This window comes from Octopus sinensis, linkage group LG7 (assembly GCF_006345805.1).
Source record: "Octopus sinensis linkage group LG7, ASM634580v1, whole genome shotgun sequence".
NCBI classification, from domain to species: Eukaryota; Metazoa; Mollusca; class Cephalopoda; order Octopoda; family Octopodidae; genus Octopus; species Octopus sinensis.
In genome coordinates, this window is record NC_043003.1 from 18413258 (window position 1) to 18429920 (window position 16663).

Sequence of the window (16663 nt, forward strand, 5' to 3'; positions counted from 1 at the left end):
AGCCTACTGTACTTTTTAAGCGACTCTATTAGTGGTCGTAAGTTGGTACTGTAAGGATGTATATACACACACACACACACACATATTTATATCGAGCTATATAAATATACTAATAAATATATATACGTAGGTACCAGATCCAACATAAACCATAGATTCGACACAGAACTGGTTCCAAGAGTGACGTACGTGTAAAAGAAGAACACGAGAGGTTCAAAATTCATTCATACAAACCCCTTATATTATATATATATATATATATATAATATATATATATATATTATATTATATATATATATATATATATATATATATATATATATATATATACTGTATATATATATATACTGTTATATATATATATAATATATAAAGTACAAAGTGAGATAGGGGTATGAGTGTAACCCACTATGGGATATCATTTATCCAATATACTGCCAGTAAAGTATATATAATATATAACTGTTTGTATGCATAGAACGTATTAAAGATATTTGAGCCAAACTCAAGAACTCACACTGCAATAAGGCTTGATTCGTTGTTCCATTAAAAATTCCTGCTTTGGAAGCGATGATCGCTATTTTTTTTTCAGTTAATTTGTTTGTTGCTGATATTAATGTTATTATCATTATTGCTACTGTTGTTGTTATTGGTGCTGTGTAACGATTATTATTCGTATTTAAAGGCTCCTGTTTGCTTTCCTCTAAAAGTTTTGCTTGATGTTCACCTTTTTTGACACTGATTTATTACGGATGATGGTATCGTTGTTGTTTAACACCAGGTCAGCACTCTGATCGAATAAACCTTCTAAAAAATCAAAGATATTTCATCTATGATCATCCCGTCATTTTTTCTGCAATATATTTATCCAGTTTCCGCTTCGTTTCATGTTTTATATTTTTTTCTTTTTAACAAAAAAACCGAAAAACCGTACGGTATGTATAGCTTGAGGGACACTTGGTTGCTATATCTAAGAGCTGGCAGACACGTTAGCACGCCGGCGAAATGCGTAGCCGTATTTCGTCTGCCGTTACGTTCTGAGTTCAAATTCCGCCGAGGCGCGACTTTACCTTTCATCCTTTCGGGGTCGATAAATAAAGTACCAGTTTCGCAGCAACTGGGGTCGTTGTAATCGACTTAATCCGTTTGTCTGTCCTTGTTTTTGTCCCCTCTGTGTTTAGCTCCTTGTGGGCAATAAAGAAATATATATCTAAGCAGGTCAAGGGACCACATTGTATCTCCCTCCCATTCGGGGCTCTGGTATAAATTGACGTATAAACTATTTTCTAGGCAGCTATAATCAACTTACCTCTTTTTTCCTTTTTTTCTTTAAATCTTATTCTTATGCCTCTTACTCCGACTCAACTTCCCTTCACGCAAAAAAACTTTTAAGCCAACCTGTATAAAAGTGTATATACAGTGTGTGTGTGCGTGTATATGTTATGCACTATGTGTGCGTGTGTATGTGTGCGTGTGTGTGTGTGTTTTATACACACACATATAATTATTTCGTATAGCCTCCAGTTGTTTTCTCTTATCACTTTCTTCGACCTCAAATATTCGCACTTGTTCTGCCGCATTCTTTTCCATATACGTACGTATGAATATGTATGTATGTGTGTATGTATGTATGTATGTGTGTGTGTGTGTATGTATGTATGTATGTATGTGTATGTGTGTGTATGTATGTATGTATGTATGTATGTATGTATGTATGTGTGTGTGTGTATGTATGTATGTATGTATGTGTATGTGTGTATGTATGTGTGCATGTATGTATGTGTGTGTGTACCTGTATGTATAGATGGAAGGATGTGTGCGTGTGTGTATATATGTATATATATATATTAGAGAAAGAGAGAGAGAGAGAGAGAGAGCATGATAAACTCGTGTTTATGTATATGTATGTATATATCTACATATATGTGTGTGTATATCTCTCTCTCTCTCTCTCTCTCTTTCTCCCTATATATATGCTGGGCCAGTTTATGTAGTACATATGTATGTGTGTATATGTGTGTGTGTTAAACCAGTTTTTGTAGTAGTACGTAAGTATGTGTATATGCATATATATACTATATATATATATATAGAGAGATAGAGAGAGAGAGAGAGAGATAGAATAGATAGATAGACAGACAGATAGATAGATAGATGATAGATAGATAGATAGATAGATAGATAGATAGATAGATAGATAGATAGATAGATAGATAGATAGATGGATAGATATACTTATGTGTGTTTATACGTTTTCTGGGCTACTTTCCTCCTCTCGCGTCTTTGATACATACACGCACATAATATATATATTATAAATATATGCACACACTTGTTCTTGTGGAGAAATGTCCTCTCAACACCTGTTCTAAGTCTGACAACGGTGTGACCCGTTCATCTCCCCCCCCTGTCACCCCAATATCACCCACCACCACCACCACCACCACCTCCGTCACAAACGCCACTATCACCGTACCACTCACCACCACTACCACCATCACCATCACCATCGCCACCATTGCTGTTCTATCTGTTTTCTATTATTGACATAACTATCTTTAAAAGCTTCCTCCCTTATGCCTATCATTGTGTATGCTAATGTTCACACACACACTTTCTTAGTCACATACACTTAGCAATATACATTTGATTTCTTTTTGTTATATATATATTACTACACATTCTGTCTTCCTGAACACACACACACACACCACATACACGCATATCCCATATCTCACATACAAACACAGTCACACGTTTTCTCTCTCTCTCACTCTATCTTCCTTTCCCTATCTCACTCTTTACATATACATTCTCTCTTTAAGACAAATTCTCTCTCTGTGTTTACTCATTCTCTTACCTCACTAATTCTTCTTTAATACACACACACACTATCTCTCTCTCTCTCTCTCCTTCTCCCTCCCTATTCATCTATCTATCTAGCTAGCTACCTATTTCTCTATCTATCTCTTTTCTCTCTCTTTGTCTCTTTGTCAACAAACAGTAATGCAAAAACAAGCAAAAACAAAAATAAGGCAAATACGACCTTCCAAAATCACTTAGTTAAGAAGCTCTCTTTGCAGGCATATGGTTTCAGGTTCAATCCCACTGTGCAGCCCCTTGAGCAAGTATCTACCATAGCTCCACACCCAGACTGACTAATGCATTGCAAATGAATTTTAGTGGACAAAAAATGTGTGGACGCCATCTTATATATATATATATATATGTATGTTTTACCAAAGTTGCCTTGCTGGCACCTGTGCTGGTGGCATGTGTAAAAGGATTCAAGCGAGGTCGTTGCCAGTACCACCTGTCTGGCCCCCGTGCCGGTGGCATGTAAAAAGCACCCACTACACTCTCGGAGTGGTTGGCATTAGGAAGGGCATCCAGCTGTAGAAACTTTGCCAGATCAAGATTGGAGCCTGGTGCAACCATCTGGTTTGCCAACCCTCAATCAAAATCGTCCAACCCATACTAGCATGGAAAGCGGACGTTAAACGATGATGATGATGTATGTATGTATGTATGTATATACACACACACATGCAGCAGGCTTACACACACACACACACACAAACACATTGGTTTCAAATTTTAGCACAAGGCCAGCAATTTCTGGGTTGAGGTAAGTCAATTACATCAACCTCAATGGTCAACTGGTATTTATTTTATTGACCCTGAAAGGATGAAAGGCAGGGTCAACCTTTGTAGAATTTGAACTCAGAACTTAAGAACGAAATGCCACTAAGCATTTTGCCTGGCATGCTAACAATTCTGCCAGCTCACACATAATAGTAACAGTTTGACTCAGTTCAATATGACATTTGAGTTTTGTGGGTGCATAGGAAATGTCCATCTTGTCAGATGGCAACAGAAGAATAGGAAGTCTGAAACAAATTCAAGATGGCTTCTAAATGTTAGGCTTCTAATGGCCTCTATTGATCAATATTGCTTCAATGTTACACATTACGATAGACACAAACACCTGCCTATGCAACCTCCAATCCACACCCCGGTCTGTAATTTCCAAAATCTTACCAGAGTCACTTACACCATGTAATGCCATTACAAGAAATTACATAGGCTTGACAGCCAATAATTTTAAGGAAAGATATACACAACACATACACTCCTTCAGATGTAGAGGTAGGGAAAATTCCACCCCTTTGTCTTACTCCATCTGGAGATTTCACAAACATCAGAATGACTTCCTCAACATTGAATGGAATATCCTTGACAGGGCCCACTCCCTTACTGACCTTTGAATTCACAACTGCCAGCTCTGTCCTGGTGAGAGATGACACAAACTCTACCAGCTTCCTGTATCAATCAACAGGAAGAATGCAGTCTTAAGGTTGCCACCAGAGCTAAGCCTATTGACTGCTGATAATACAGATATACCACCTTAGGTCTGGCTTTCCCTACTACAAATACTACTACTACTACTATTAGTGTTACTGGCACTTTGTTGGCTACGATGTTGAGGGTTGTAATTGAGATCCAATCAATGGAACAGCCTGCTTGTGAAATTAACATGTAAGGGCTGAACACTCCACAGATATGTGTACCCTTAACGTTGTTCTCAGGGAGATTCAGCGTGACACAAAGCGTGACATGACTGGCCTCTTTGAATTACTGGTACTACACATTTTTGCCAGCTGAGTCGACTGAAGCAACATAAAATAAAGTGTCTTGCTCAAGGACACAATGTGTTGACAGGAATTGAACTCCCAACCTTATGACTGTGAGCCAAATGCTCCTAACCACTAAGCCACAAGTTCTCACTGAGCTGACCAACAGGTTTTGATGATACTCTTTACTCTTTTACTTGTGTCAGTCATTTGACTGCGGCCATGCTGGAGCACCACATTTAGTCGAGCAAATTGACCCCACAACTTATTCTTTGGATGCTTAGTACTTATTCTATCAGTCACTTTTGCCGAACTGCTAAGTTACAGGGACATAAACACACCAGCATCGGTTGTCAAGTGATGTTGTGGGGACAAACACAGACAAACAAACATATACACGCACATACATATACCATTATCATCATCATCATCGTTTAACGTTTGCTTTCCATGCTAGCACGGGTTGGACGACTTGACTGAGGTCTGATGAACCAGATGGCTGCACCAGGCTCCAATCTGATCTGGCAGAGTTTCTACAGCTGGATGCCCTTCCTAACGCCAACCACTCCGAGAGTCTAGTGGGTGCTTTTACGTGCCACCAGCACTAGGGCCAGTCAGGTGGTACTGATATATATATATAGACATATATACAATGGGCTTCTTTCAATTTCCGTCTACCAAATCCACTCACAAGGCTTTGGTCGGCCCAAGGCAATAGTAGAAGACACTTGTCCAAGGTGCCACGCAGTGGGAATGAACCTGGAACCATGTGGTTGATAAGCAAGCTACTTACCACACAGCCACTCCTGCGCCTGTGATATTCTGATAAATATTTATTGAAAAGACCAACAAAAATGCATCACCAGATGATAAAGGAATTTTATACAGGTGTAGGCTATTTGTTAATATTGGTGGATACATTTGCAAGCACCAAATTCCAGTAGGACCAGTAATGAGAAGGAAGGTAAAGTCAAGCGGTGCTCTATCTCAACCAAACTAGTGGGTCTTCGACAGTAGGTGGGAAGGATACCCAAAATCTCCCTATATACTTTTGAAATATCACCTATTTATTATGTTTCTCCTTATTTATAACCATTGGATCTTTTCGCTTTGACTGGCAAATTTTTTTAATAATTTTAAAAATAATAACAGTGACAAATTCATATGACACCGCAAATAATTGTTGTTGACACACTACGGCAGAAATTGTATTCACCTCAATAGACGTCATTGATTGGTTGAAATTGCAGAAATGTAAGAAATTAAAGAACAAATAGCCTACAAACTACAGAATTTTCTCAAGAAAGTCAAGAGAAAAAGATGTTTTATGTAACACATTCTACCAGTTTACGAAGTTTAAAAGTGTTTAGTTACGTAGAAATTATTTTAAAAATCTGCCAGTCAAAGCGAAAAGATCCTAACCATTTTTTAAAGAGAATTTTTGAAGTGTCTTCTTTGTAAAATGTCCTTGAGCTATTCACCTCTTTTCTTATATAATTTGTCTGCTCTACTTCTAGTCTTAACATTTCCTATTTATGCATGAACGATTCTATGAAATTGCCATCAGAGGCTAAATAAAAGAAAGAAAACTAGAAGAAGAAAGAAAGGATATTGTAGTTATGGTTGACGCTATCATCATTGTTATAGACATCACACAGCATACAATATCGTGAGGTTGTTGATTGAAGATATTGCGTCTACCCAGGGGTTTGTACTGATTGCCAAGTCACAACAAAGACCTCAGACAGACTGTACTTTAAGCAATATGTGTGCAGTTCCAAGTAATGCTATTATTATTATTATTATTATTATTATTATCATTATTATTATCATTATTATTATTATTATTATTGTTATTATTATTATTATTATTATTATTATTATTATTATTATTATCATTATTATTATTATTATTATTGTTATTATTATTATTATTATTATTATTATTATTATTATTATTATTATTATTATCATTATTATTATTATTATTATTGTTATTATTATTATTATTATTATTATTATCATTATTATTATTATTATTATTGTTATTATTATTATTATTATTATTATTATTAGTAGTAGTAGTAGTAGTAGTAGTAGTATTATTATTATTATTAAGGCGGTGAGCTAGCAGAATTGTTAGCACTCCTAGAGAAATGCCTAGCAGTATTTCGTTCTGCCGCTACGTTCTGAGTCCAAATTCCATCAAGGTCAACTTTGCCTTTCGTCCTTTCGGGGTCAATAAATTAAATACCAGTGAAACACTGGGGTTGATGTAATCGACTGGTCCCCTCCCCCAAAATTTCAGGCCATGTGCCTATAGTAGAAAGGATTAATATCACTCGTCCAGTGTCCGAGTATTGCTGAACTATGGGTTCATGTCGAACAGCTACTGTCGCATATAGGATGGATCCGGCTATCAGCTGAATCCATAGTGAAGATTGTCCCACCGACCTCCTTTAACCGGGAGGGCAAGGCAGTTTTCCTTTGCCTAGTGGCTGTAGCAAAAGAGGTTGTATGGTGGACCCGTTTGAAAGGGCTAAGGTCAGACACTTTCCTCTTTGGCCCAGGCCTCATCAACTTTTTCAAGTTTCACTTGAAAAGGAAGATGAGAGTAGAGTGGGAAGTGCTGTCCGATAGCAAGTTTGCTGAAAGGTGGATAAATGTCACAAGAATGGCTAGTATGAAAGGAGCCATTCTGAGGTTGCACCTGTGATTTAAAAAGGTAATATAAAAGGAGAAAGGGGCTCTCTACCCCGCTTTTGACCAGGCTCCCATTGGTTTTTATGGGTTTTTTCCACCAGGAACCTTTCGAAGCGCCTCCCCTATTGGGAATTTTTCGTTATTATATTTTCATTGTTAAACTGCTTTTTTACTCGATTTTTTCACAAACGGACAAAACCCTTTGTAACCTTTCGTCCTGTTTTGTCCCTTTTTAGTTATAATTAATTTTTGTCAGCCCTTGTGGTCAATAAAAGAATTACTTATTATTATTATTAAGACAGCAAGAGCCAGCAGAATCATTAGCACACCAGGCAAAATGCTTAGTGGCATTTTGTCTATCACTATGTTCTGAGATCAAATTCTGCCGAGGTCGACTTTCATTCTTTCGGGTGTCAATGAAATAAGTACCAGTTGCGTACTGGGGTTGATGTAATCAACTATCCCCCCACCCCAAAATTTCAAGCCTTGTGCCTATAGTAGGAAATATTATTATTATTATTTTTAAAATACAATATGGTCCATTGTCTTCTGCTGAACCGGGGTCATCCCTTGACCCTAGGGTCACAGCAGGTCCTCATCTCATTGAGAGCACACGGTGTAAAATGTGTGTGGAACCTAGCAACACTATTTTCTGAAGTTCTCCCATGTTAACACTGCAAGGGAGTTTGTTGAGCTGCTTATCAAGGCCCTTTTTAATTAGCCCCAACACTCCAATCACCACTGGTGCTGTGCTGCTTTTCATTCCCCACATCTTGGTCACTTCTATTTCTAGGTCTTTGTACTTAAATAACTTCTCAATTTCTTTAATGGACACATTTCTCTCTGATGGTACTGTCACATCTATCATTAAGCATTTCTTATGCTTCCCATCTTTGATGACTATGTCTGGCCTGTTTGCCTTGATTTCTTTATCGGTGTTGATTGACATGTCCCAGAGTACTGATACATCATCTTTTCCGGTCACAGTTTCAGGTTTATGCTGGTACCATCTTTCTGAAGTTGGAAGCTGGTAGTGTTTACATATCTTCCAATGGGCTACTCTATTGTGTCTATGAATATATTCAGTTTTTGCAAGCACTGTGCATCCAGTTAAGATGTGGTCTACTGTTTCAGCCTGCTCATGACACATTCTGCATTTCGGGTCAATGCCATCATTCATTCCCTGATTGCCAAGCTTTGATCTTGTGCTGCTATGATAAAACCTTCGGGTTCAGCCTTCAGTCCTGAACTCTTCATCCATACATGAGTGTCTCGTTTTTCTACATTTGGTTTGTTCACTCTACATGGGTATCAGCCATGCATTGGTTTTTCGTCTGGAAAGTTTGTGCCAAATTATAGCAGCTTACCTTTCAACTTGTTTTAGAACGTGGTTGAGTCCATAAAATAGGATTTGCCTACACCTCCATTTAGAGCACAGTTTAAGCTATCTTTTCATGGAAGAAGGTTTATGTTCCTATAACTTGTGTTAATTCTGTAACCCTTTAAAATGGAAGATAAGAAAGTTCATTTTCGGCACTTGATGCTTAGGGAACCAGACAAAAATTGCTGCCGCTTGGCTGGGATGAGTTACTCCACCCTCCATATTCACCAGATATTGCTCCTTCAGATTTCCACTTATTCAGGTCTCTGCAGAATAGTCTTAATGGTAAAAATTTCAATTCCTTGAATGACGTAAAAAGATACCTTTATGAATTCTTTGCCATGAAACCACCTCAATTCTGGGAAGAGGGTATTTTCAAGTTGAAGGAAAGATGGAGACGCATTGTGCAACAAAATGGTTCATATTTGGTTGATTAAAAATGTAATGGCAAGTATTTATTGAGCTTTTTCTTTCCTTTAAAAATCGGCATGAACTTTCCGGACACCGCAATATTTATCTTTGTATGTTTATGTATGTATATGTATGTATGTATGTATGTATGTATGTATGTATGTATATATGTATGTATGTATGTATGTATGCAAAGTGTCAGACAATACACATTTTCCTTGTAGCTCCTAATATAGGCACAAGGCCAGAACTTTTTGAAGGAAGGGGCTTATTGATTACATTGATCTTAATATCTGACACGTTTATCAACTGCAAAAGGATAAAAGGCAAAGATGACCTTAGCAGTATTTAATGCAACAAAATGTTTCTGAAGGTACATAAGAGAGAGAGAGGAGGTGGGAGACAGAAAACAGAGAGAGAAGTGGGAGACAGAGAGATTATCAAACAATGGAAGAGAGATTACTAAACAATGGAAAGTAAATGTAAAATAGTTTTTTAAATGCAGAAAAGATCAGAGGAGAAAACTGGTTTCTGAAAGGAATAACAGTCATTTTAGTATTATTATATGAAAAAGAACGAAGGGAAATAAAAATGTATATATGTATACACACACACACACATATATATATATACATACATATATATATATATATATATATATATTATATACACACACACACACACACATATATATATATACATACATACATATATATATATATATATATATATATATATATATATATATATATATATACATACATACATACATACATACATACATACATACATATATATATATATATATATATACATACATATATATATATATATATATATATATATTATATACACACACACACACACACATATATATTATATACATACATACATATATATATATATATATAATATATATATATATATATATATATATATATATACATACATACATACATACATACATACATACATACATATATATATATATATATATATATCATCATCATCATCATCATCGTTTAACGTCCGTTCTCCATGCTAGCATGGGTTGGACGGTTCGACCGGGGATCTGGGAAGCCAGAAGGCTGCACCAGGCTCCAGTCTTATCTGGCAGTGTTTCTACAGCTGGATGCCCTTCCTAACGCCAACCACTCCGTGAGTGTAGTGGGTGCTTTTTACGTGCCACCTGCACAGGTGCCAGGCGAGGCTGGCAATGGCCACGGTCGGATTGGTGTATTTTATGTGCCACCGGCACGGAAGCCAGACGAGGCGGTGCTGGCATCGGCCATGAGTCGGATGGTGCTTTTTACGTACCACCAGACCAGGGATCCTGGCTGGTTCAATTCGATTTCGATTTCGCTTACCCCAACATGTCTTCGCAAGCAAGGGGGTTGGCATGGGTGCCTGTTGTACGGTCAGATTGGTGTATTTTACGTGCCACCGGCACGGAAGACAATGGAGGCGGCGCTGGCATCGGCCACGAGTCGGATAGTGCTTTTCACGTACCACCAGACCAGGGAACCTGGCTGGTTCAATTCGATTCGATTTCGCTTGCCCCAACATGTCTTCGCAAGCAAGGGGGTTGGCATGGGTGCCTGTCGTATGGTCAGATTGGTGTATTTTACGTGCCACCGGCACAGAAGCCAGTGGAGGCGGCGCTGGCATCGGCCACGAGTCGGATAGTGCTTTTTACGTACCACCAGACCAGGGATCCTGGCTGGTTCAATTCGATTTTGACTTCGATTTCGATTTCGCTTGCCCCAACATGTCTTCGCAAGCATGGGTGCCTGTCGTCGGATGAGGTTCTATATCGACTTCGCTTGCCTCAACAGGTCTTTGTGTCCAAGGGAGGAAAGGCATTCATAAGTGGGCTGGGCTCACTTGTCCTGCCTGGTCTTCTCACGTACAGAATATTTCCAAAGGTCTCGGTCGCTGGTCATTTCCTCAGTGAGGCCTAAAGTTCGAAGGTCGTGCTTCACCACCTCGTCCCAGGTTTTCCTGGGTCTACCTCTTCCACGGGTTCCCTCAACTGCTAAGGATTGGCACTTTCTCACACACCTATCTTCATCCATTCTCGCCACATGACCATACCAGCGCAATCGTCTCTCTTGCACACCACAACTGATGCCTCTTAGGTACGACATTTCTCTCAAGGTGCTAACGCTCTGTCGAGTATGTACACTGACATTACACATCCATCGGAGCATACTGGCTTCATTCCTCACGAGCTTACGCATGTCCTCGGCAGTCACGGCCCATGTTTCACTGCCATGTAGCATGGCTGTTCGTACACACGCATCATACAGTCTGCCTTTTACTCTGAGCGAGAGGCCTTTAGTCACCAGCAGAGGTAAGAGCTCCCTAAACTTTGCCCAGGCTATTCTTATTCTAGCAGTTACACTTTCAGCACACCCACCTCCACTACTGACTTGGTCACCTAGATAACGGAAGCTATCAACTACTTCTAGTTTTTCCCCTTGGAAAGTGACTGAAGTTATTTTCTGCAGATTTTCAGAGGTTAATGCTCCTGAGCATCTGCCACATACAAAAACTATCTTCCCAGTTAGCCTACCTTTGACATTGCTGCACCTCTTATGTGTCCATAGCTTACACTGGGTACATCTTATAGAGTTTCTACCTACACCTTTTCTACAGATCGAGCAGGGCCATCTTCCTGAAGACATTTGTGGATTGTCTACCTTCCTACTTATTAGTACTTTGGTTTTAGCTAGGTTGACTCTAAGGCCCCTCGATTCTAAACCCTCCTTCCACACCTGGAACTTCTCCTCCAGCTCTGATAGTGACTCAGCAATAAGAGCAAGGTCGTCAGCATAGAGGAGCTCCCAGGGACAACCTGTCTTGAATTCCTCCGTAATTGCCTGTAGGACTATGATAAATAGGAGGGGGCTGAGTACTGAACCCTGGTGGACCCCAACCTCTACTTTGAATTCTTCTGTGTACATGTTGCCAACCCTAACCTTACTTACAGCATCTCTGTACATGGCTTGCACAGTCCTCACCAGCCATTCATCTATCCCTAGTTTCCTCATTGACCACCAGATAAGGGATCGGGGGACCCTATCAAAAGCTTTCTCCATGTCAACAAAAGCCAGGTACAGGGGCTTATCTTTGGCTAGGTATTTCTCCTGCAGCTGCCTTACCAGGAATATAGCATCCGTGGTACTTTTCCCTTGCACGAACCCAAACTGCATCTCATCTAAACTAACTCTCTCTCTAATTATTGGGCTATGACCCTCTCCGTAACCTTCATTACTTGATCCAACAGCTTGATACCTCTGTAATTATTTGTATCTAGGGCATCACCTTTACCTTTGTAGCAGTTGACTAGTATGCTGCTACACCAGTCATTGGGTATGACTCCTTCGTGTATCACCTGGTTGACTATACGGGTGACTAGGTTATAGCCGACACTGCCAGATATTTTGAGCATCTCTGCAGTAATTCCTGATGGGCCTGGGGCTTTCCCTGTCTTCATGCTTCTAATTGCCTTAGCTACCACGGAACTATCAACTCGGATAGCTGGTCCCTCTGTTGGGTCAACATTCGGCAGACTCTCTTTATCCCATTCATTTTCTTTATTCAGCAACCTTTCATAGTGGCATCTCCAAACCTCTCTCTTTGCATCCTCATTTAGCGCAAGTGAACCATCATCCATGCGAACACACTTCTCTCCTACCACAACACCAATCTCTCTCACACACTGTCTTGCAACACGAAATACCTCAAGTCTTTCATCCTCACGGCTCAGAACATTGGCAAATTTTTTTCTTATCCGCTTCCCCTCTGGCTAAATAAACCTGTCTCCTAGCTTCCCTATATATATATATATTGTACTTCCTCTACAGCAAGACACCTGTATTTGTCTCACTATAACCTTTCCATCGCCATCTCCTCCAATGCCTCCTTCCTCTTAAAAGCTTTTGTCTTGCCAGTACTCGGTGACCCTGTCAGTGTAGGTGCCACTTAAAAGCACCCAGTCCACACTGTAAAGTTGTTGGTGTTTGGAAGGGCATCCAGTTGTAAAAACCTTGCCAAATCTAACCTCGCCTGTGCTTGTGCCACATAAAAAGCACTAACTCCACTCTGTGTATATATATATATCTTTTTCTTTTTTTTTTTATTTGTTTCAGTCATTTGACTGTGGCCATGCAGACATTGGTCAGCTCATAATGATAATAGAAGCTGTTTGTCCAGAGTGCTGTACAGTAGGATTGAACCCCCACATGCCATGTGGTTGCAAAGCAGGCTTCTTAACCACACATCTATGATTGAAAATTATTTTAAAATGTGGAATTTCAAATGCAATGGCTACAATGAATAGGATAGAAAACAACTTGTGATAAAAAAAAAATAACAATTGCTTATGAACCACATGGTTCCGGGCTCAGTCCCACTGCATGGCACCTTGGGCAAGTGTCTTCCACTATAGCCTCGGGCCAACCAAAGCCTTGTGAGTAGATTTGGCAGACGGAAACTGAAAGAAGCCTGTCGTGTATATGTATAAATATATGTGTGTGTTTGTGTGTCTGTGTTTGTCCCCCCAATATCACTTGACAACCGATGCTGGTGTGTTTACATCCCTGTAACTTAGCGGTTCGATAGAATAAGTACTAAGCTTACAAAGAATAAGTCCTGGGGTCGATTTGCTTGACTAAAGGCGGTGCTCCAGCGTGGCCACAGTTAAATGACTGAAACAAGTAAAAGAGTAAAAGAATGTCTAAAGGATGACAACTTCCAGTGATCCAGATTCCAAAGTGAGAATTCCCCTAAAGGGCCAGTTCTACATACCAATTTCTTTTCTTATGATTTTGATCAATATGAATAGGAATATTTTGAAAGATTTTCAAATTTAATCAAACATGTTTTTATTGTCAATAAAATATAGCTTTTAAGCACAATTAACCCTGGAGTGAAAAAAAAGATTATAGAATATCTATGACTGAAGATTCTAAAATTACTGTGACTTTGCGTTGTTTATAATGTCCATGTGTATGTGTCTGTGGCTAGGTGTATGTTTATATATATATATGTGTGTGTATATTTATGTATTTGTATGTATGTTATATGTACTGTATGCATGTGGGTATATGTGTGTGTATGTCTGTGTGTACTTATGTGTATGTTATATTAAAAGCAAGCATTGTAAAAGCAATCATCCTTGATTACAGACATACTCACATAGTCGTAATAAACAACAAACACGCATAAATGCATATGTATCTGTGTATTCATGCATCATCTATACACACACACAAACACACACACACACACATATACACACATTCATATGAATATATGTATGTATATATATATATATATAGGACAGCTGTATCAAGAAGTGTCACACTCTAATAGTGTAGAGAACCTGTAGAACTGGTAGCCCCAAAAAGACACGGGAGGGGGTGGTGAAGCACGATCTTCAAATGTTGGGGCTCACAGAGGCAATAACAAGTGACCAAGGGTAAAATTATCTCCGTCCAATCAAAAAACAATTGGCAATCTATCGGCATATCTAGCTGTACGCACACACCACGTACAAATTTCTGTTTTAGTGATTTTGAATGGATATGCCCATAACTTATGGGCTTAAGGGGTCGGTTTATCGATTTTTTTTAATGGCTTTCTGGGGTGACTGGGGAAATGAAAAGATCTTCACGACCACCCTCAGACAGTTTTGAAAGCCCACAGAAAATGCGAGCCTTTTACGTGAAAAACTGTGGATTTGTATAAAGGTCACACAGATACACAGACATTTTGCCATTTGTAGATATAGAGATAACACAAATATATATATACACATGTATATATTATATCTCTTATTATAAAAGGCAGATTTTATCTGCCTCCCTTTGGGAGTTATAGAAATCTACAATATAGGATTTCTTCAATTACAATTTACCTAGCATTTTTAAGAGTACAATGCATCGCGTCATACCAGGTCCAGTTTTTAAAATTTTAACTCCAATTAAGCAAAATTTACAGAAAACTCACATTCTCGTGTGTGTGTCAAATGCTTTTCTTAGTCTGGTTTACACCACACGCAAACGCACACACACAGTGTGCGACGAATAAAATGAAAGTAAATAGCGATAGAGTGATTTGAGGAAGACTAAACTGAAAGTATTTAAACCACTACTCAAAAAATAAAAAACACAGCAAACAGAAACAATAAATACATAACCATTTAATCCTCACACAATTTCTTCAATTAGAATTTACCTAAGATTTTTCAGAGTACTTCAGTGGGTGATGCCATAAAAAATTTCTTTCAATTTTACCACCAATTAAGACAAAATTCGAGAAAACTCAATATTTTAACATATCACTCTGAAAGCATTGATGTACACGTGTGCGTGCGTGAGTGTGTGTGTGTCATTCCTCACACACACGCATACACATACATATACAACTACATACACATACAACTACATACAAACACGTGTGTGTTTGTTATTAGTAAAAAAGGCGCCAAAACTCAACTCACTTATCATTCCAACACATTTGCAAAGACACACGGACAGACAGAAAAGGTAAATTGGTTTTTATTTTACTCTGTATATATTTTATTATATAATATTATATATAGATATATGTATATATAATTGCAGTATGAAACAGTGTTTATGTATAAACAGACGACACTTATATATAGTTACCTATTCATATTTAAATGAGAATATCAGAGCAAATCTCTTTAGTACATTCGTGAAAACACGTATTATACTTCGTAAACACTTCAACTACAGTTTTGTACAAAAATCGAAGTGTAATTTTAATTCCGTGAATTATGGGAGATTTTTTTCCGAAATTTGTTCCTATTGTGTTTTCAAAATTTGTAATTCTGACAAAAAATGGATCCGAATTTCATTATATCAAGCAGCGAGTCAGAATTCGAAGGATTTTCTACTGAAGACCTTCATAAATCTAACTCTATGACTGAAAAAAAAAAAGCATCTTTATAAAAGAGTGAAGTTGTGTGTCTGTCTCCTACGATTTAGATTCCTAACTACTCCCACATTTTGCGGTGCAGTTTAACCAAAAGCGGGTATCTTATAGTCGTGATTCATATCGAGCCCTTCTGGGTATTAGCGTGCGTCTACGATGAGTCTACGATTTTAAAAAAATTTACCATCATATTTTTCCATTTTAATGCATTTTTTTCGCTTTTATATAAGGGAAGTAACTCTCTAAAAATATCTACGATGTGTCAACGATTTAAAAAAAAATTACCTTAATTTTTTTTCAATTTTTAATGCATTTTTTTGCTATTTTTTGGCTATAACTCTCTAAAAATGCTTATATAGTTATTTCCCTTACAAACCGAGCAACGCCGGGCGATACTGCTAGTATATTATATATATTATACATATACTTTCATGTTTCAAAACATTGCTTACTTTTTACTCAGCCTGATATATATATATCATCATCATCATCATCGTTTAAGCGGACGTTAAACGATGATGATGATATATATATATATATATATCAGGCTGAGTAAAAAGTAAGC